Genomic DNA, 20,593 nt, shown 5'->3' on the forward strand with positions numbered 1-20,593 from the left:
ACACCATGACCGTTTGTGATGCGTGCCTTCTGCAGGGCTGCTACCTAAGGTGTCTGGTAGGGCTATTTTATTTTCCTTGTTATAAAAGGAGCAACTAACTAAATGCCAGGAATCTTTGGTATGAAGCCCACGGTTCACACAAACCAGTGGAAATTAGCTGCTTTCAGACAGGAGTTAGTCCTCCCAGAACCCTGAAAAAAACTCCGGATAATGTCTGAATGAGCCTATTTGAGAACACAGCAGGAGATCCTCCTCAGGATTCCCTGTGAGCGAGTTGATGAGACTGACGCAAATATTAAGAAAAACAAAGGATACAATTATGTCAGTTTGAAATAGTGGTGTCATACAAGTAGAAGATACAGAGGAAGAGCTTTTGGTGATGATAGCCAACGTTATTTATACATTATCTCCTGATTCTGTCTGCTGCACCACCCCTGACCTGAGCATTGCTTTGAACACTTCTGAGCAGAGAATCTCCTGCTCCGTTGGTCATGTGTGAAAGGGAAACTCTGAAGAAAGTCTGGAGCCCATTATGCATATGTTCTCTGGAGTGCATGTCTGACACCCACTGTATTGCTTTGTATCCATGTTGCCTTCTTCAACTAGGAATGGTCGACATCACAGCTCCAGAGGATAGCTTGTGCTACAAGTGCAGCCCAACACTGGAATGCACATTTGAGGAGGAAGCAAACAGCACTGGCTGGAAGTTGATCAGGGAACACAAGCTTTTGGAGCTCACGGATGGTAGTGTGGTGACTCTAAAAGACTGCGATTCGAAAACAAGTTCCTGTATTGCAGTTAAACTCAAGGAAGTGACCAGCGCCGGGTCAGGCAAGTACAAACATTTTCTTCTACAGCGATAAAATGCCTGACATGAGTGTTTTCCAGTGAATGTGAATGTTACGTTCTTAGTGACAATGTGGGTATTGTAATGTGATTGGTGCAATGTCTGTGTGAACAATGGCATTGTACTTTATTGAGAAAAAGACAAGCAATATGTCTGGAAAGCTTCCCTGATACATATTTAGTCCACAGAGAGTGCCCAGTGCTCAAATGGACACATAAGCGGTTCTCCCTGAGTGTTCTGCATTTCCCCCCCTCTGTTTGAAAGGTATTTTGGTAATTTTTCCTATATCTGGTTGAGGCCCAGATGGAATATGGATGTGGGCTACTTCAGGCAGCATTTCTGGCCTTATTGTGGCCGGGATAAAATAATTGTGGGCGGACTATCCAAAAACAAATGTGGGCCTTTATTGGCCTTTTTGGCTGTAGGCTAGGGTCTAATCTAGATGTGAGCCTAAAGTGAACCGTATGGTAAATTTTTATTATGGCCATAATACCACAAAACAAATGCAGGCCACCTATGGCACCTTTGGTTGATGTGTGGTATTGCGATGGCCTACTTGTGGCCCAGATCCTGCAAAAAGGAGTTCAACACCACAGTGCCATCATTCCTTGCACTATGTGGACCAGCAGACAATGTTTGATGTGGGTCAATTTTTCTTTGCTATGTGTGGGTTAATGGCAGAGGATATCACACCTTGTCAAGCCTTATGAGGCAAGTTGTGATTCATGACTTTGGGCTTTTCAAATAAAATCTGATTGATTGATAGATTAATTTTTACGTTAAGTGAAAACCTTACTTCCTTTTTTCATTTGAATAAATGCGATTGAGCAAAACATTAATGTCTCCTGCTCTTGGATCAGTCAAGATATTTTTCTCCTACTGCATTTTTCATTATTCAGCTACACTAAATCTGCAGGCGTGTATCCAATCTCTGCAATTTGTATACCGCCACGCCTCTATTTCTCCTTATAAGGACATCCGTTTGTCAAGAAGAGAGCAGGTATGCATGGTCTGAGGAAGTTCTACATTTGTTCCCAGAGCACGAACAAGTCAGAACATGTTGATGAATCCCAGATTTGTGCAACAAACGTGTTGTCTAAAACCAACCTGTAATCCCACACTCTTGCTGGGAGACTGCACAGTACACTCGTAATCTGATGACTTTTCAAAACTAGTTTTCAGGAAATCAAATCACCTTTAATGCTTTACCTTAATTTGTAACATCCCTTTGTCGTTTGCCATTATTATTTACTGCTACACATCATTGTACTATGTGTTGTGATTAGAATCCTGTATGATTGTTATCAAAGGACTACTTGGTCCTGTGTGTGTTGACAAACTATTTATATGATAATTAAACAAGTGACCCTCCTTCTGTCTATGGTTAATGGTCTTTATTTAAAGTATATAGTGCATTTCTACTCTTGCACTCAAAGTGCTTCACAGTACGGTTTTGCCATCCACCCTAATTATGTGCAGGCCTTCTATCATACATCAATCCCACACTGCCAGACATCTGTCGGAGGCATTATGTTCAGTATTTTGCCCAAGGGCACTTCTAGTTGGGATCAAACTGCCAACCATCTGGTTGAAACTTTGTGTAAAAGATCCAGTATTTTACACCCTTTACTAATTTTATATAGATAACTGAGTAGCCTTAAGATGTCTCTGGAGTTAGAGTTAGGGTTAACACTAGAGATGAGCTGGATACTCGGCTGAAACGAGTATCCGGTACGGATAAAGCACTTTTGCCGAGCACGAGTATTATACGAGTAATACGAGTCATTATCTGTGCTCGGACTGAATGAAAATCCTCACACAGCGTCACAGCGCTCCTCCCCTTCACACACCGCTCTGCTCACTCACTCACAGAACAGCTCTCTGTCTCTCAGTCACTCAGGTTCGCGGGTCTTTTCGGTTAACGTTTAGGGTTTCTTCAGCTTGAAGTTTGTTTTTATTTCAGTTTGTACTTACTTATTAACCAGTAGAGTTCTGTTAAACGTGGGTTCATTCAGATGTGATGCTGGTAAAAAGCGACTCGCGTTGCGTCTCTGCCTGTCGGAGATTTTTTATTTTATTTTTTTTAAACAGTTTTTTTTTTTTACTTCACGCATTAAGTGTCTGACTACTCTTTAGCGCAGTGGTTCTCAACCTTTTTTCAGTGAAGTACCCCCTTCGAAGAAAAAATTCTGCAGAGTACCCCCTAACCAGCGCAAAGCATTTTTGGTTGAAAGAAAGATGTAATGTGATTTATTAAGCCTTGTAACTAGACACATTCAAACTTAAAACTCCATCAATGTCCATAACATTGCTCATTTGTAGTGGTCTCTCTTGAACTATTACGAAATAAAAAGATATAAAATAACTAAAGACTTTTATTATTATCTCAATATAAATAAAGATTTGTGCACCTCAAAATAATGATCAACTTAAAGTGACCTCTTTTGGGATCATAATAAAGATATTTTCTCAAACTGAACTCATGAACTTAATTATAGCTAAACACTTCTTCCCAAAAAATAAATCATTAACTTAGTTTTAAATAAAAGATTAGCTCAAAACATATTTTTTTAATATTCATCATCTTAAAATATCTTCTTTAAGGATTGAAAAGATTACTGACAGGTAGCTTGTTTCCGTTTGCTTTGAGGAGGCTTTTCGCATCGTGTTTTGAGATGACCTGAATTCAGAAAGTTTCCTCTTAAAAAACTCAGGTGGCTTATCAACATGACTTTCATGTTTTGTCTGGAGATACCGCTGAAGATGTGGTGGCTTAATGCCACTGCTGGCTAATCTCTCCCCACAGAAAAAACATAAAGTGTAAATAACCCAATCTATGTTATTGTTAATATTATTGAAGTGTCTTTCTGTTATTTTATTGTGACATATTTGCTCGCTTTAGGGGTCATACAATTTCATTTCAGCTTTTGTATTACATGCTTTTATTTTGAAAGGGTACCGGTAGAGACGCGGACTTATTGTTATGAATCATTAACTTCACAACGGAAAACTTTTCCATTTTAGCGCCCCTCCGAAGAGGCACTAGCTCTCACGGTGTTGTTTAGGGAAGGCTCTCTGCTCTGGTTTCGCCATCTTTGGTACTTGTCCCTCCGTGTTTCAGCAGCATTGCTGCTTCACTTCAACTCTACTCCATTGTTGAAGTTTTCAAGGCAGGTGATGACAGGTGATGACAGGTGGCGTGTGCCAGGTTGGGTCAAACCATCGGTATGGGGGACACTCTGTTTTTTTAGGATAATTAAATTGAAAAGCCTACTGAATATAAAATTGAGTTCATGAACTTACACTTATATTTTATTGAATATTTGTTAAATAACAATTTTTCAAGGATTTTTGAATGGATGCTAATTTTAAATATATTTAAAAAAAATCTCAAGTACCCCCTGGAGTACCTTCAAGTACCCCCAGGGGTACGCGTACCCCCATTTGAGAATCACTGCTTTAGCGTCTGGCTACGCTCTCTCACTCTCTCTCTCTCTCTCTCTCTCTCTAACTCTCTCTGCCAGTCGTTGGAGTTTTTTTTGTTTTTTTTTAAACCGTCAGTTGTCTCTAACCAGTATCATTTTACTTCACGCACTGAGTGTCTGACACATTCTAGGTAGTAGTGGTATAAAAAATATTACAAATTAAGCTACACACACACACACACACTCCCCCTCTCTCTCTATGTCTCTCTCTTACTCACTCAAACACACACTCACACACACACACACACACTCCCGGGTTAAATCACACCAACTTCCGGGTTAGGCCCCGCCCACTCCGAGTACGGATACGGATACAGATAATTCATATGGTTAACAGATACAGATACAGATACAGATACAAATAATGCTGTACTCGCTCATCCCTAGTTAACACTGCAGATTTTTATTTCAATCATGTCTGAATTGGGGGTTTCTGCGTTTGTGTGCCCGTCACAAATACATTTGTACATTATGACGTTTCATCAGTGAAAAACTGAAGTGCTGGCACGTACTTGTGCAAAAAGTGATTCCAAGTCATCTTTTAGACCAAAAGTCTAATTCATTCTATTTTCAGCTGTAGAAGGTAATTTACCGCCATTTTTTCCACAGGTACATATGAGTGTCGATTCACTTTTGGGTCAGTCACACACACAGCCAAGGCAGAGCTGAAAGTGTCACTCCTGCCTGAGGAGACCACCATGAAAATCGATCCACTTGTAGCAGACTGTTCAAACAGCATTAACTTAGAAGACCCTGTGCCTGTGACTGTTACTGCCACCATCCAAAATAGCACGGAGAGCTACAACGTTTCGTGGCAATTCCCTGGAATGGAGCCAATTAGAGGACCCGAACCAGGTAAGACAAACCTACAATATATTTCCTTCTGTGAGCTGCAGGTCCAGAATACATGATGATATTAACACAGATTTAAATTGCATGCAAAATGTAGAACCAAAAATGGAGCCCTGAAACTAGCATCTGTCTTTCGTTGTAGCTCCTGGAAATATCCGGGTCTATTCTGTCAGGTCTGAGTTCTCATGCGAGGAAAGTAATGCAACAAAATGGGAAGTCAGTTTTAAAAACCAAAAAGGACAGACGGAAAATGAAAGCGTGGATATCCTAGTAATTAGAGGTACGATTATTAAACCTTTATTGGATTTCACCTGATCGAATTTCTAACTGTCTTTGTGTAATTTATTTATAAGGTTAAATTATTATGTGTAAGTGTTTTATATTTCTTTTCTTCAACCATCTAATGGTGTGCTGCATTTTTTCTAGAGTTAGGAAAATGTTGCACTGGTGATGGGATTTGGCCCAAAACCCCAAATGGAGCTACAGTGATTAATCAGTGTGAAAACGGCAAGACTGGTTACAAGTCTCGTACTTGTGGTAAAGATGGCGAGTGGCAGACAGAGTTCTCCACCTGCATCAGCAAAGAGTTGAAGAAAGTTCTAACTGCAGCAGAGGTAAGTGTTGCATTATAGCTTGTGTTGCACTCCCTGGACTCAGAAAAGTAAGATCCTGACATTTTGTCAAAATTAATTATGTTTATGGTAATATTTGAACCTTATTGATATTTATTTTTAGCAGTTATTGTAACTTTTGTGCATAAACGGCCCTGAATAAAATGTCCAAAGTCATTCTCTATCATGGTCTAATGAAATTACACATGCCAAGCACCAATCACTGCTCAGAATACACACAAGAGGACCTATCAGTTCCCTGATCAGTTTATCAGGTCACCTCCTTTATATACATGTATATACATTCCTGTATTTTGAGTGTATTGGTAGCACCTTGTTTTGCATCTTTACATGGAAGGCTATGAATATATTAAAGCTAGACGAAAAAGCAGATTCTTCCATCAGCCACCAATCTCAACGTCTAGCTAAAAAAAATGTATTACAAAAAACCACTCGCAGAAATAATGGAGTATTATTAGTTGTTTGTGTTCTTTTGTAGACTTTGACTTTGAGATATTGAGTTTTTTGTTTCTAGGTCTTCAAGATGGGCATAGGGGCTACACAGGAAGCAGCCATGTGGATCTTTGGTTCACTTAAGAACACCACTTCATCTAAATCCAGTAACGACTATGCTGGAATCAGTGCTTCTATCAGCATAATAAATATAATGGCCTCTGGATCAGAAAACATCACCTTGAAGGAAGAAGTCTTTGATGTAAGTCCCTGGTGGCCATTACTACTCTTGTAGTTCATGTATAGTATTGAGCTGCATAACATTCCCAACACAAAGAACTGGGGTTGATGTTTTTTCCAAAACGTTCACTCACATCATTTTGCCTTCCTCAGCAGACAGAGTGACTCAGTTGTCATGGGGATAATTGTTTTAAACCTCATTTCAAAATTCATGTGTTAACAAATGGGGGTGGCACAGTGGTGAAAGAAGGTTCCCGGTTCCAATCCCAGCATGGCTGAGGCCAACCCTGCATGTGTTTTCTCCAGGCATTCTGGTTAGGTTTGGAGACTCTTAATTGTCAATAGGTGTGGTTGTCTTCAGTGTGTGAAATACCCAGTACACAGCGCTCCAGTGTTATGCATATTTAATGCACCTCCCCGGATTACCCCCCACCCCAAAAAATTTAAATAAATAACATACATGGATTAGGATTAAGATATGTTTATTTATACCAAACACATGCACAGACATGCACAATACACTCATGCAATGGTAGGTTAATTTAACCTCTGCATTTAACCCATCTGTGTGCAGGACACACAGAGCAGTGAGCGACCATGTACGGCGCTCGGGGAGCAGATGTTGGGGGAGTAAGGTGCCTTGCTCAGGGGCACTAGACAGGAAGATAAATAAATGAATTAAGCGATAAATAATAAAGTCAATAGTGATTGTTATATTTTGATTATTTTGACACTCTCCATATGAATTTGAAGGTTTGTGTAGCGAAAAATTCTGGTTATGGCCTTTACAGTCCAGGAGGCTTCGCTAGTCAAAAAGAGACTCCTCTCCTCCGCTCTTTTCTAAGCGCTCACTCACTTCTGCCACAATGAATTTAAAACACCTTGTGTCATAAACTGCGGGAAGAACTTCTCTCCTGTCTGCTGTTTGTTTGTGTGTGTGTGTTTGTGTGTGTGCTCGTCTCTCTTGCTCTGGACGATCACATTTATTTAATTATAGATCCATTCAACTCAATTCCATTTTATATGTATTGTGGTAAATCATAATAAACATTGTCTAAAGTGTGACGACCCCTCCCTTTCTGCTAGCATCATGCAGCTGATTACTTCCTTCAGGAGTTGGCAGAAAGGGAGGGTCGTTAGGGCAAGGTGCTCACACCTGGCTAGGCCTCTACCCAAGGTGATATAAGCCAGCCTGGTCTCATTGTCTCTCTCTCTCTCCTAGGCTCCACGCCGCTACAGGTTCTTGGTTCTTGGTTCTTTTTGGCGTCTTCCTTGTACACTCAACACCAGCACACACATCTCACTCATCCATACACTACATTCACCACTGATGCCACTACTCTCCACACCTCATGCTTTTTGTACATATAATTGTTCAAGTTATAATAAAACCTTTTCATTTAGCACTTTCAATCCTGACTCGTCTCCCCTCCTTGTCACATATGTTGAGCCAGTTTGTGACAAGTGGGGGCTCGTCCGGGATACAGTATTAGGATTAAAATAGCTTAAATTTGGTCTGTACTGGTAAATTGGCCCGGTTTAGGTTGGTGTGTGCTTCCTCCTCTTGCAGACAATGGTTTTTGGTTTGCTTTGTTGGAGTGTACACTACTTGTTGTTGGACATAGCTGACTGTGCGTTGGTTAGTCATCAACTGTTCTGGGAGGGGAAATGTCAGGTTGTTGTCAGTGCTGGTTATTTCTTGTAGGAAATTAAGGAGAGGTATTTGGTCCATTTCTGTTTGTGGTGAAGGTGATTGGATTTGACTGGGGCTTTGCGTTTAGCCCTATGTGGGGTATGTTGGTATCTGTTGGAGCAGGAGTTTCTACCCCCTGTTAGGTTTGGTAGCGGGTTCCTTTAGGGGACTCGTGGTGATCACTTTAGGTGGCGGCGAAGGTGGGTAGAGCTATTAGCTCGGGAGCACCTCTAGGGTTGGGAGAGGGTTGCCAGTCCTCTGGTGGCCTTCTTCTCACCACTGGTTTCGCGTGCATAAGTACCCCCCACCATTAACTGCACGAAGACTAGGATAAGTTAGTTAGCTAGTTTTAATGGTTGTAGTTAATATCAGTAAAGGGGGGAGGCTCCTGTTCACCTGTTACCTCAGGTTTGGGTTTTCTGCGTGTCTCAGTCAAGGTTTGTAACTTGTTAGGCTGATTGTTTTTGAGGATGGCTTCCCTTGTGGAGAGTTTCATCCAGGATCCTTCACAGGCTTTGCTGGACCAGTGCACTAAAGATCAACTTCTTAGGATAGCAGAGCACTATGAAGTTGACATTTCAGATATAAAGTTAAAGGAGAATGCGGAGGGTGTAGAGTGTCCTGTGAGCTTCTTCTCAAGAAAATTTAACAAGCATCAATACAACTATTCAGTGATTGAGAAGGAGGCTTTGGCACTTGTTTGGGCTCTGCAGCATTTTGATGTCTATGTCGGCTCAGGGTTATCTCCGCTGACTGTCTTCACTGACCATAACCCCCTCACCTTCTTGAAGTCACTGCAAAATCCTAATCAGAGGCTAATGAGGTGGGCGCTGTTCCTGCAGCCATATAACCTAGACATCCGACACATTAAGGGGACTGACAATGTAATGGCAGATGCCCTGTCTCGGGCACCTGTGGACCCTTAGTCTATTTGTTCATGCTGTCTCTCATTTCCATGTTCTCCTCTGCTCATCTCTCGGCTCTTCATTCCCTTAAAATGCTCCTTTGGTACCAAGGCTGCTGGGTTGGTGAGGATGGAGGGATGTGCTGGAGGATGCAGCCTGGGGGGAGTGCAGTACTGACTGTCAGTTATTGGTAACGTATGAACCATGACAGATTGGAACATATTGACACTTATTTGATGTATAACACGAGGTGGAACCTCGTTCTTATGGAGGGGGGTGTGACGACCCCTCCCTTTCTGCTAGCATCATGCAGCTGATTACTTCCTTCAGGAGTTGGCAGAAAGGGAGGGTCGTTAGGGCAAGGTGCTCACACCTGGCTAGGCCTCTACCCAAGGTGATATAAGCCAGCCTGGTCTCATTGTCTCTCTCTCTCTCCTAGCCTCCACGCCGCTACAGGTTCTTGGTTCTTGGTTCTTTTTGGCGTCTTCCTTGTACACTCAACACCAGCACACACATCTCACTCATCCATACACTACATTCACCACTGATGCCACTACTCTCCACACCTCATGCTTTTTGTACATATAATTGTTCAAGTTATAATAAAACCTTTTCATTTAGCACTTTCAATCCTGACTCGTCTCCCCTCCTTGTCACATATGTTGAGCCAGTTTGTGACAAAAGGCACTTAACATAGAAAGTTGAGACCTTAATAATTACAGAGAAACCCAACAGTTTCCACAATGAGGAAGCACTTTGGCGACTGGAGAGAAAAAAAACCTACCTCAATGATATTAGATGCCGCCGATACAAAATGAAAGTAGCAGAAACACAAAATACTAAACGTAATTTTTAAAATAAATTTTTATGACAACTAGAAGTAACAAAAAATGTTGGTACAGAGACCCTCCTAGAATTTGGCTGTTGAGGCTTTCAGGGGGTCTCAAATATCAATCAGGGGGATCTCTCTCTCTCTCTGTATTCTGGCCCTGTGATGGAATGGTGACTTGTCCAGGATGTGCCCAACCTCTCACCCAGCTGGAATTGGCTCCAGTGCCCCTCACAAGCCTCAAAGGATAAGCATTATAGATGGATGAATGGTTGAATAACAAGTGGTCATATGGGGTTCAAGCATTCAAGTTCAATTGTAAATATTTCAAAGATGCTACAGATGCCTGTGTTCATGTGAAGGCTGAGAAAAACAGTGTTTTTAGTTTTACTTTGCACCATTGATGGCCGAGGTCAACATTATTTAAACCATTTCATGAAACATTACTGACTGCTTCTTTGGAAAGGCAAGAGACCACTTTGGGAACGATTAACACGAACAATATCTTAAATTAGACACTTAAGTTGTAATAAGTTGTCAAAAATCTCTTAAACGCAGTATAATGTCTTAGAGGGATAGTTCACGGAAAATTAAAAATTCAAAACGTAACTACTCACCAATATTCTGTTTGAGGGTCGAGTTAAATGTTTGAGAGAATTTAATCTCTAAGGGGTAAAGAGCATTTCAGCCTAATCCAATGCGATTTAAGTCAATTGTGCCTGCTTCTTTAGACGTAATAAAACAACAGAAAAAACATAACATGCCTCCATACTGCTAGTGTGGTGTCATCTAAGTGTCCCCGGCATTCATGTTCGACTCGAACCAATCATATGTCAAAAACCATCTTTGAACAGAGACAGAGGTTAAGCCCCGCCCATTTACACAACCATGTGTTATTACATGACCAAATTTCCACTCTAATAAGTGTGTTGGTGTCCAATATATGTGGACCATCTCCATGACAAGTCCACAAAATGTGATGAGAGCCTTGTAAAAAATGTCTGCCAGATCTTTTTTTTATTAAATATGTAATTTTATGCTCAAAGACTGTGTTTGAAATGGCTCACAATCTCACAGTCTTCCAAAACTGTACATAATGTGTATGTATTTATCGTCTGTTTGAAACTTGCCTGTTCACTGATTTTCTTTAATGAATCTTTTTCAGGATTTTCTTGAAGCATCTAGCAATTTATTGGCCAACAACTGGACCGGGGTTGACTCATCTATAAAATATGACATGTCATCACAATACCTTTACGGTGTGGAGAATCTGGTGAAGAACATCCAAGTGAAAAACACTTTGAAAATCTCAAAACCAAACTTGGACCTCAAAGTCTCAAAAGGGGACTGTAATATCTCTGTGTTTGATCTGACTGTTAAACTCACCGAGAGTGGCGGTCAGATCAAAACTGTTGGTGTGAGAAATCTGATGGATAAATTAAATAACAGTTTTAAACCAACATCAACAGCTCCGCATAACCTTTTACTAATAGTCACAAAGAACGGCAGTTTTTCTACCGAGATTACAATGGACTTCCCCATCAAGAAGCTGAGAGACACACAAAAACGACACTGTGTCTTCTGGGACACCAATAAAAAGGACTGGTCAGACACAGGTTGCAGAGTTGGACGTGATAGTAATCATGATAATCACACACTCTGCAAGTGCAACCACCTGACTTCATTCGCTGTCCTCATGTCCAAGTCCAATACACCTAACCTCGACCTAGTTACCATTACCTATGTTGGCCTGGCAGTGTTTTGAGGCTCTTGTGTGGTCAGTTGTGGTCAAGACCGATCTCTCATATTTCCGTCACACAGCACTGGTGAACATCGCCGTGTTCCTCTTGCTCGCTGACTGCAGTTTTTTGGCATCTATGTCACCTGAGAACCTCAGTGATCAATGGTGCCTAATTTTGACCTTATGCAAACACCTATTTTATTTGGCCATGTTCAGCTGGATGCTGTGCATGAGCGTCATGCTCATCCACCGGCTCATCTTTGTCTTCAACCCGCTAAGGAAAAGAGTCTTCATGTTCCTATCCAGTATCGTAGGCTATGGTTGCCCAGTTCTCATTGTGGGAATCAGCTATGTCTATTGCAGATACAACGAGAAGGAATACTATGAAAAGGACAAATGCTGGCTAGTTTTTGATGGAACCTTGGATGGCTCGTTGTTTGCTTTCCTCCTCCCTGTGGGAACTGTTATTTTCACAAATCTTTTTTCCATGGCGGTCGTCATTTTTACTCTGTTGAAGTCCTCCGCCCCTGATGGCAGCAAGTCGGATGAGAAGGAGACATTTAAGAGCATCATTAAAGTGGTGATCTTTCTCACACCAGTTTTCGGAGTAACATGGGGTATTGGCTTCCTTCTGCAAATATTCAATAAGGACCACGAGGCATATCCTTTTCTTCTGTACAGTTTCACCATCCTCAATACCTTCCAGGTATTTTGAACAGAGCATACACACCAAACAAAGTAACCAGGGATTGACTTGTGTGGCTCCAGATGGAGTTGTATAGAGTCTAATAGTCTAATTTGAGTGAGTCGGGTCAGAAAATGGATTAGGAGTTTTAGCATTAGAAAGAAGTGAAGTTTCCAGATGCCTTTATAATGCCCCTAATTTCAGCTTGAGGCAATTTTTATTTAAGACTAAATATAAAATAAAAAAAAAAAGAATTTCTGGCAAACTTAATAGGAGTTTGAGATGCACTGTGGTTACAATGCAGGTAAGAAAAGACAGGAGATATTTGATCACTGCATCCTTTGTTGGTATTGTACCTCTCTGCAAACACACACAAAAGCTGACTGCTCAAAGTTTGAATAGCTTACTGTTAACATGGGGAGAGTGTGGCCTAGGGGATAGAGCGGGTGCTCTGCAACAAGAAGGTTGCCGGTTCGAATCCCACTCTATCCCATCTGCATGCCTAAGTGTCCTTGGCAAGATACTGAACCCCTAGATGGCCCCTCATAAAAAAATGATGAGTGTTCTAAAAATGTAAGTCGCTTTGGATAAAAGCGTCAGCTAAATGACATGTAATGTAATGTAATGTAACATAAAGACTCTATGAAGGTGCTGTTTAGTTAACATACAAATATAACGGAGAGATATGCTGAGGCTACATTCACACTACTGTGTTTTAGTTTTACAACCTGATGTCCACACTACACCAGAGTTTTTGAGCCCAGAAAACAGAAACTTAGGGAAACGTTGCTCTCCCAAAATAAAACAATCAGCCATGACCTTGATTGGTGAATACAACGTGGATGACGAATGACAAACATTGCTAACCTTTAGTGTCAGAAACAGGGTCACCTTGATGAAGGTCCAAGCCAAGAAATCACTGCTCCTACTTTTTACCATTGCTACTCCTTGTTTTCTAAAACTGACAGCTGCAGGGTAATCTACTTCCTGTTTACACCAGTGCACAGTTCATGTGTACGCCAATGCGAGTTTGGAATGAACTTAAAAGCGATTGTTATGATTTTCAAATGCCATTTTCAAATGTTTATCAGTAGTTTTTTGTATAATAATTTGTTCCACCATTGCATAAGGCACATTTACAAACGTCAAACAACTTCCTGCTGTAATTTGTCTTGCCCTTTGAGAAGAAATGCATTACTTATAATGAAATGTGAAAAGTGCAGTAACTTTGACATATTTCTTCTCCTACAGGGCCTATTCGTGATGTTAACAGGGGTTTTTGCAGAGCCAAAGGTATTGTTGTCATTTAACTTTTGCTGTTCCTGCTCCACCTGTTTCAATATGTTCATTGTGTTATTATAATATGCAAAAACTACAACACTGCCTGTGGGACAGACACAAAATGCATTATAGAACTCAATAATCCTTCCAGTTATTAAAACGATTTTTTATTTGTTTTATTATTAACAGGCATCCCATGGGCCCACCACCTGTGGGAAGACCCGTTGGGGTCGGGTGCGCAGCCACATGGGTGGCAGCGAAGGTCAGGGGTCTTGACGGACCAGACCCGGGCGGCAGAAGCTGGCTCTGGGGACGTGGAACGTCACCTCGCTGTGGGGAAAGGAACCGGAGCTTGTGAGGGAGGTGGAGCGCTATCAGTTAGATCTGGTGGGGCTTACCTCCACGCACAGTCTCAGCTCTGGTACCGTACTCCTGGATAAGGGTTGGACTCTATTCTTCTCCGGAGTTGCCGAGGGCGTGAGGCGCCGGGCGGGTGTGGGGATACTCATAAATCCCCGGCTGAGCGCTGCGGTGTTGGAGTTTACCCGGGTAGACGAGAGGGTCGCCTCCCTGCGCCTAAGGGTTGTAGGGGGGAAAACTCTGACTGTTGTTTGTGCGTATGCACCAAACAGCAGCTCAGAGTACTCTGCCTTCTTGGAGACCCTGAATGGAGTCCTGTATGGGGCTCCAGTAGGGGACTCCGTAGTTCTGCTGGGTGACTTCAACGCCCACGTGGGCAACGATGGAGACACCTGGAGAGGCGTGGTGGGGAGGAACGGCCTCCCTGATCTAAACCCGAGCGGTCATTTGTTATTGGACTTCTGTGCTAGTCATGGATTATCCATAACAAACACCATGTTCGAACATAAGGGTGCTCATAACTGTACCTGGTACCAGAGTACCCTAGGCCGAAGATCAATGATCGATTTTGTGATTGTGTCATCTGAGAGGGGCGGAACTGTCAACCGACCACCATCTGGTTGTGAGTTGGATCAGGGAATGGGGGAAATTTCCGGATAGACCTGGTAAGCCCAAACGAGTAGTGCTGGTGAACTGGGAACGTCTGGAGGAGGCCCCCGTCCTAGGTATCTTCAACTCACACCTCCGGCGGAGTTTTTCTGGCATTCCTGTGGAGGTTGGGGGCATTGAGCCAGAGTGGGCGATGTTCAAAGCCTCCATTGCTGAAGCTGCGGTGGCTAGCTGTGGCCTCAGGGTCTTAGGCTCCTCAAGGGGCGGTAACCCTCAGACACCGTGGTGGACACCAGTGGTCAGGGAAGCCGTCCGATTGAAAAAGGAGGCCTTCCGGGATATGATATCCTGGAGGACTCCGGACTCGGTTGCAGGGTACCGACAGGCCCGAAGGGCTGCAGCTGCTGCCGTGTCGGAGGCTAAGCAGCGGGTGTGGGAGAGTTCGGAGAGGCCATGGAGAAGGACTTTCGGTCGACACCAAAGTGTTTCTGGAAGACTATCAGGCACCTCAGGAGGGGGAAACGGGGAACCATCCAAGCTGTGTACAGTAAGGATGGGACTCTGTTGACCTCAACTGAGGAGGTCGTCGGACGTTGGAAGGAACACTTTGAGGAACTCCTGAATCCGAATAACACGCCCTCTATGTTGGAGGCAGAGCTCGAGGTTGATGGTGTTTCGTCGTCAATTTCCCTGGTGGAGGTCACTGAGGTAGTCAAACATCTCCGCAGTGGCAAAGCCCCAGGGATTGATGAGATCCAGCCAGAAATGCTAAAGGCTCTGGGTGTTGAGGGGCTGTCATGGTTGACACGCCTATTACACATCGCATGGGAGTCGGGTACAGTGCCAAAGGAGTGGCAAACCGGGGTGGTGGTTCCCCTGTTCAAAAAGGGGGACCAGAGAGTGTGTACCAATTACCGGGGTATCACACTTCTCAGCCTCCCTGGTAAAGTCTACTCCAAGGTGCTGGAAAGGAGGGTTCGGCCAATCGTCGAACCTCAGATTGAAGAGGAACAATGCGGTTTTCGCCCCGGACGTGGAACTACGGACCAGTTCTTGACTCTCGCAAGGATCCTGGAGGGGGCCTGGGAGTATGCCCATCCGGTCCACTTGTGTTTTGTGGATCTGGAGAAGGCGTATGACCGGGTCACCCGGGAGAAACTGTGGGAGGTGCTGCGGGAGTATGGGGTAAGGGGGTCTCTCCTCAGGGCCATCCAATCTCTGTACTCCCAAAGCGAGAGCTGTGTTCGGGTCCTCGGCAGCCAGTCAGTTTCGTTCTCAGTGGGTGCTGGTCTCCGCCAGGGCTGCGCCTTGTCACCAATCCTGTTTGTGATATACATGGACAGGATATCGAGGCGTAGTCGTGGTGGGGAGGGGTTGCAGTTCGGTGTTCTGAGGATCTAGTCACTGCTTTTTGCGGATAATGTGGTCCTCATTGGATCATCGGCTTGTGACCTTCAGCACTCACTGGATCGGCTGGCGGCCGAGTGTGAAGCGGCTGGGATGAGGATCAGCACTGCTAAATCTGAGGCCATGACTCTTAGCAGGAAACCGATGGATTGCTTACTCCAGGTAGGAAATGAGTCCTTAGCCCAAGTGAAGGAGTTCAAGTACCTCGGGGTCTTGTTCGCGAGTGAGGGTACTATGGAGCGTGAGATTGGCCGGAGAATCGGAGCAGCGGGGGCGGTATTGCGATCTACCGGTCGATCTTCGTTCCTATCCTCACCTATGGTCATGAGGGCTGGGTGATGACCGAAAGGACGAGATCGCGGGCACAAGTGGCCGAGATGAGTTTTCTCAGAAGGGTGGCTGGCGTCTCCCTTAGGGATAGGGTGAGAAGCTCAGTCATCCGTGAGGAACTCGGATTAGAGCCGCTGCTCCTTTACTTAGAAAGGAGTCAGCTGAGGTGGTTCGGGCATCTGGTAAGGATGCCCACTGGGCGCCTCCCTTGGGAGGTTTTCCAGGCACGTCCAGTGGGGAGGAGACCTCGGGGAAGACCCAGGACTAGGTGGAGAGATTATATCTCAACACTGGCCTGGGAACGCCTCGGGATCCCCCCGTCAGAGCTGGTCAATGTGGCCCGGGAAAGGGAAGTCTGGGGCCCCCTGCTTGAGCTGCTCCCCCCGCGACCCGACACCGGATAAGCGGATGACGATGAGAGATGACAGATTATTAACAGGTGCGTCAAGAACTGTTAAAGCGAATGGTAGGTTTGCCAAGACGTCTTTTCATAATTACACCACAACATGACAGACATGTGCATAATTTCTCTGTCTGCTTCTACTTTCAGGATAAAGGAAAATATGACACCACGAAGAATTCAACCTCAGCCTCAAACACAAAAGATAGATGAAGGCAATGGTCAGTCTTATGTTGTCATTAATTGTCTCCTTATGTGTTGATGCATGCACTCAATCTTCAGAGATGTAAACATAACATCGCAAATACTATGCTGTCCGTGGGTATAATTTTTTACAATGTAGATAATCTTAGTTTGTTGGGTTGGCATTGAGTAGCAACATTTTTTCTGTCTGTAGTTTCTAGGTATTTGATCATGAAGCACTGTACAGTTGAAAGTTTAAGGAATCACAAAAGCATTCAAATTAGGGGAGGGCGATATATATCTATATATCGAATGCAAGGTGTGTTCAAGTGAAGCAGCCAGTCAGTGACTTTGTTGAAGAACAGTTGAAGAAAACAGTGAAAACACAGAGTTTATTCTATTTTCCACAGCTGCTTAATGATCAGAAACATTACATTTATATTTGACTCGAAACAAGGTCATTTACATCGTGTTTTAAGCCTAAATCTCCACAGATATCTTCCGACGAGGTGCATTTAGGGAATTATTTGTACAGGGATATAGAGACGAAATTTGATGGTAATCCATACAATCAAGGTGGGATTTGGGAGGGAGCCCTACAGTACTCCGACTTCCAAATTTTCTTTTAATTTCTTTATGTTACTTTATATATAAACATATGGGACTCCAAATACGTCTATCCTAAAGGGTTGTTATGTTCACCAGTTTTAATTATTTCAACTTTGTGTGTCATGCTGATGCGTCTAAACACTTCAATTCTGCCATTGTCCTTAGGCACAACAGCTGCTGCAGTGCACGTTGGGAGTTGCACTTATCTTCTCCCCAGTTTTTTTCTAGTTGCGGCAAAGACTTGAAGTCAGAACTTATACTTTTGGCTTTGTGGTGAATCTAACCCAACTTAGATAAGGAAAGTGACAATGCTAGTGTGGGAGTTGACCATCCCACGGAGCTCTCCTTTTCGGCATCTGTATTAACAGGAACACAGTGCAAACATAACCTCACCAAACTCAACTTAAGATGCAACAATTTCCACCGCCATCCGATTAAGCATAGACTCCAACTGCAGGTCCGCGTCTCTTGCTGCGTGGAGCCCCATGCTGGGTGCCACTGTGGCAGGGGAAAGTGCTCTCCCAACCCCCTCAACTCCACAGCTACTTTTACAGCAGTTTGTATGTTCCATCTGGCTTCTGTTTTATGCTGTTGTGATGAGAATAATGTGATGTTTGCCGCACACAATGCGGTGACAAATGGCGCTCTAATGACCATATAAACCAATCCACCCATCAGGCTCTGCTAAGTTTCGTGAACTGAGTCTGTCAGTGTAAATATTAATAAATCAGTTTTGTGCCACTTTTAAGCCAAAAATATTCAGTACATCATTTGATAATGAATGTAATTTCTGTGTTTCAGGTGGTGCCAAGAGAAACAGCAACTCACATGTAGAGTACATGAAGAGAAAATTACCTAGAGTTTAATTTGTGGTATATTATAGTTCCTAAACATATATAAAGGAATAGATGTTTCCGCTAAAACTGGTTTAATTATAAAGTAAGGTGTATGATATATCTTGTGTTTTTAAATGTTGTATACACATACAAAAATATTGCTAAGACAATTTTATTCAAAAGGAAAGTCTGTAGAATGAAATTATCTGACATGAATAACATAGCCTGTATTATATATTTGCATAACCACTATATGTATCTCAAAACTAGTAAAACATAGGAATAAAGACAAGGAAAAGAAAGGGTTTTGGTTACACTAGGTGTGATTTAAATAGTTATTTCCAGTCTTGGGTTATTCACAACAGAAATAATGTAGCAGAAAACACTTGATTACTTTTATCATACAAATAAACCACACTCAGGACATAGAAGTGCTGATGCAGGGTTCTATATTTGGAAAGCCTTTAGATCTGTCTCAAAAAAAATTGTATTTTAAATATGGGGACGTATCAAAGAAAGGCCCAAGATAAATTGGCATATTTCCCCCTAATATTGAGTTTACATTTAGTGTGATTTTACTGCAGTGGACGAGTTCGTCCTCCACAGGGTGTTTCACTGAACTCTCCTGATGACGGTGACGATGGCTATTGTCAGAACTACCGTCCCGGCTGCACCCCCAATCAGAGCTCCCAGAATTCCACTGTGTGTGTTCACTTCCTCACATCTTTTTCCAGTGTTGTAGGTGGCCTGGGTTGTGGCACACCTGAAAAGCAGCAGTCACACACATCTGTTTTAATCATTAAAAAAATTATATACAACAAATTTTTCTAAGAACTTCAGGTTTCAAATGAATGCATGTCCCAAGTTTGTATTTGCTTTAGTCCTGATGCACTAAGCTGTGTCACCAGGCTAGCAAGAGTAGGTTGATTGATTTTTATTATTGAGTTTTATGGGACAGTTTGGAAATAAAAAACTTGCTCACTTGATTTATTTCATGGGTTAGATCAGGGGTGTCAAACTCATTTTGGTTATGGGGCGACATACTGCCCACTTTGATCTCAAGTGGACCAGACCAGTAAAATCATAGCATATTTTTTTTCACCGCCGGCGCCACGCCCCCTCCGCCCTGGATGACATCGCGTAGTCAGGGTGGGAACCGATGGTCTATGGCAGGGGTCACCAACCTTTTTCAAACTAGGAGCTACTTCACAGGTACTGAGTAGTACGTAGGGCTACTTGTTTGATACAAACTTCCTGAATAACAAAGTTGCAAAGATCACCTTTTAATAATAATATTGATATATGTGAAGAGAATGTCTGATCACATCAATTTTAATTATTTCTCACAACAATTATTAACAATAATTTCAACAACAATGATGGTAGGAAACAGATATATTAAAACATGCAACATTTATTTCTGTTAATCTATTTCAACTTTGCTTAAATTCAACTTAATTGAAGTGCGTTTGGTGACATTTATCACTACATTCCTCCATCAGTCTGTACTTTTTCAAAAATAGAGAAAAAATAAATTCAATCATAATCACGATGATAAGCTCAACAAAAAAGAACACATGCATGTGACTGGGGTGTAATGTTTCTAAATAGTGTCTTCTATTTGTTGGGTCTCATGCTGTCAGCTGCCAGAGTTTTCAGACCTATAATCCACACTAGTCTCTCCTCATGTCCTCCTTCGTTCACTGTGAACCCAATAGCAAGTAAGGCTTCATCGTACATTCTTTTCAACATGGTTGGCTGTCTGACATTATTGTATTTATTTTTAAATTTAGAGCATGCCTTGCATCCGGCGGGCCGAGCTGGACGGCCCGTGGGCCGTATGTTTTACACCCCTGTGTTAGATCATGTCGAGATCTCACCGCTGAAATATGAGCTACAAGCATAAAGTAACATGTAGAATTACTTTGGTTTGCTTATATAACCTCTATAATGTTTAAAGTAACATGCGTTTAACACAGTAACGTATCATGTTAGAGATGAAATGTAATCAGAATCTTTTATAGTTTTGGGGTAGATGTTGGATATTTTTCAATAACTTTTAAATACTTTTTTTCTCTTTTCGTATGTGTTTCTTTTCTTAAGAATAAAGGTTTTAAGTTGAACATTCTTCGACTGTGTTGAAAGCATTATGCATGTTTAAGAAGTAAAGGGTTTGTGTTGAAGTGAAGTGCAGAATGAGAAGCTAGATGGAAGATAACATGCTGTGCAAAGATGGT

At 42.6% G+C, this 20,593-nt stretch overlaps 1 long non-coding RNA gene and 1 pseudogene across 1 annotated transcript; both read left to right on the forward strand.

Moving 5' to 3' along the window:
• The first annotated feature begins 608 nt into the window (after positions 1-608).
• Positions 609-20,385, forward strand: LOC133973901 (adhesion G-protein coupled receptor F3-like; annotated as a pseudogene).
• Positions 8,783-9,716, forward strand: LOC133974002 (uncharacterized). The gene is made up of 2 exons (XR_009924630.1): positions 8,783-9,004; positions 9,198-9,716. It is a non-coding gene; the product is annotated as an uncharacterized LOC133974002 (long non-coding RNA).
• Positions 20,386-20,593: the final 208 nt, after the last annotated feature.

The sequence above is a fragment of the Platichthys flesus genome, chromosome 18 (genome assembly GCF_949316205.1).
Source record: "Platichthys flesus chromosome 18, fPlaFle2.1, whole genome shotgun sequence".
Taxonomy (NCBI): domain Eukaryota; kingdom Metazoa; phylum Chordata; class Actinopteri; order Pleuronectiformes; family Pleuronectidae; genus Platichthys; species Platichthys flesus.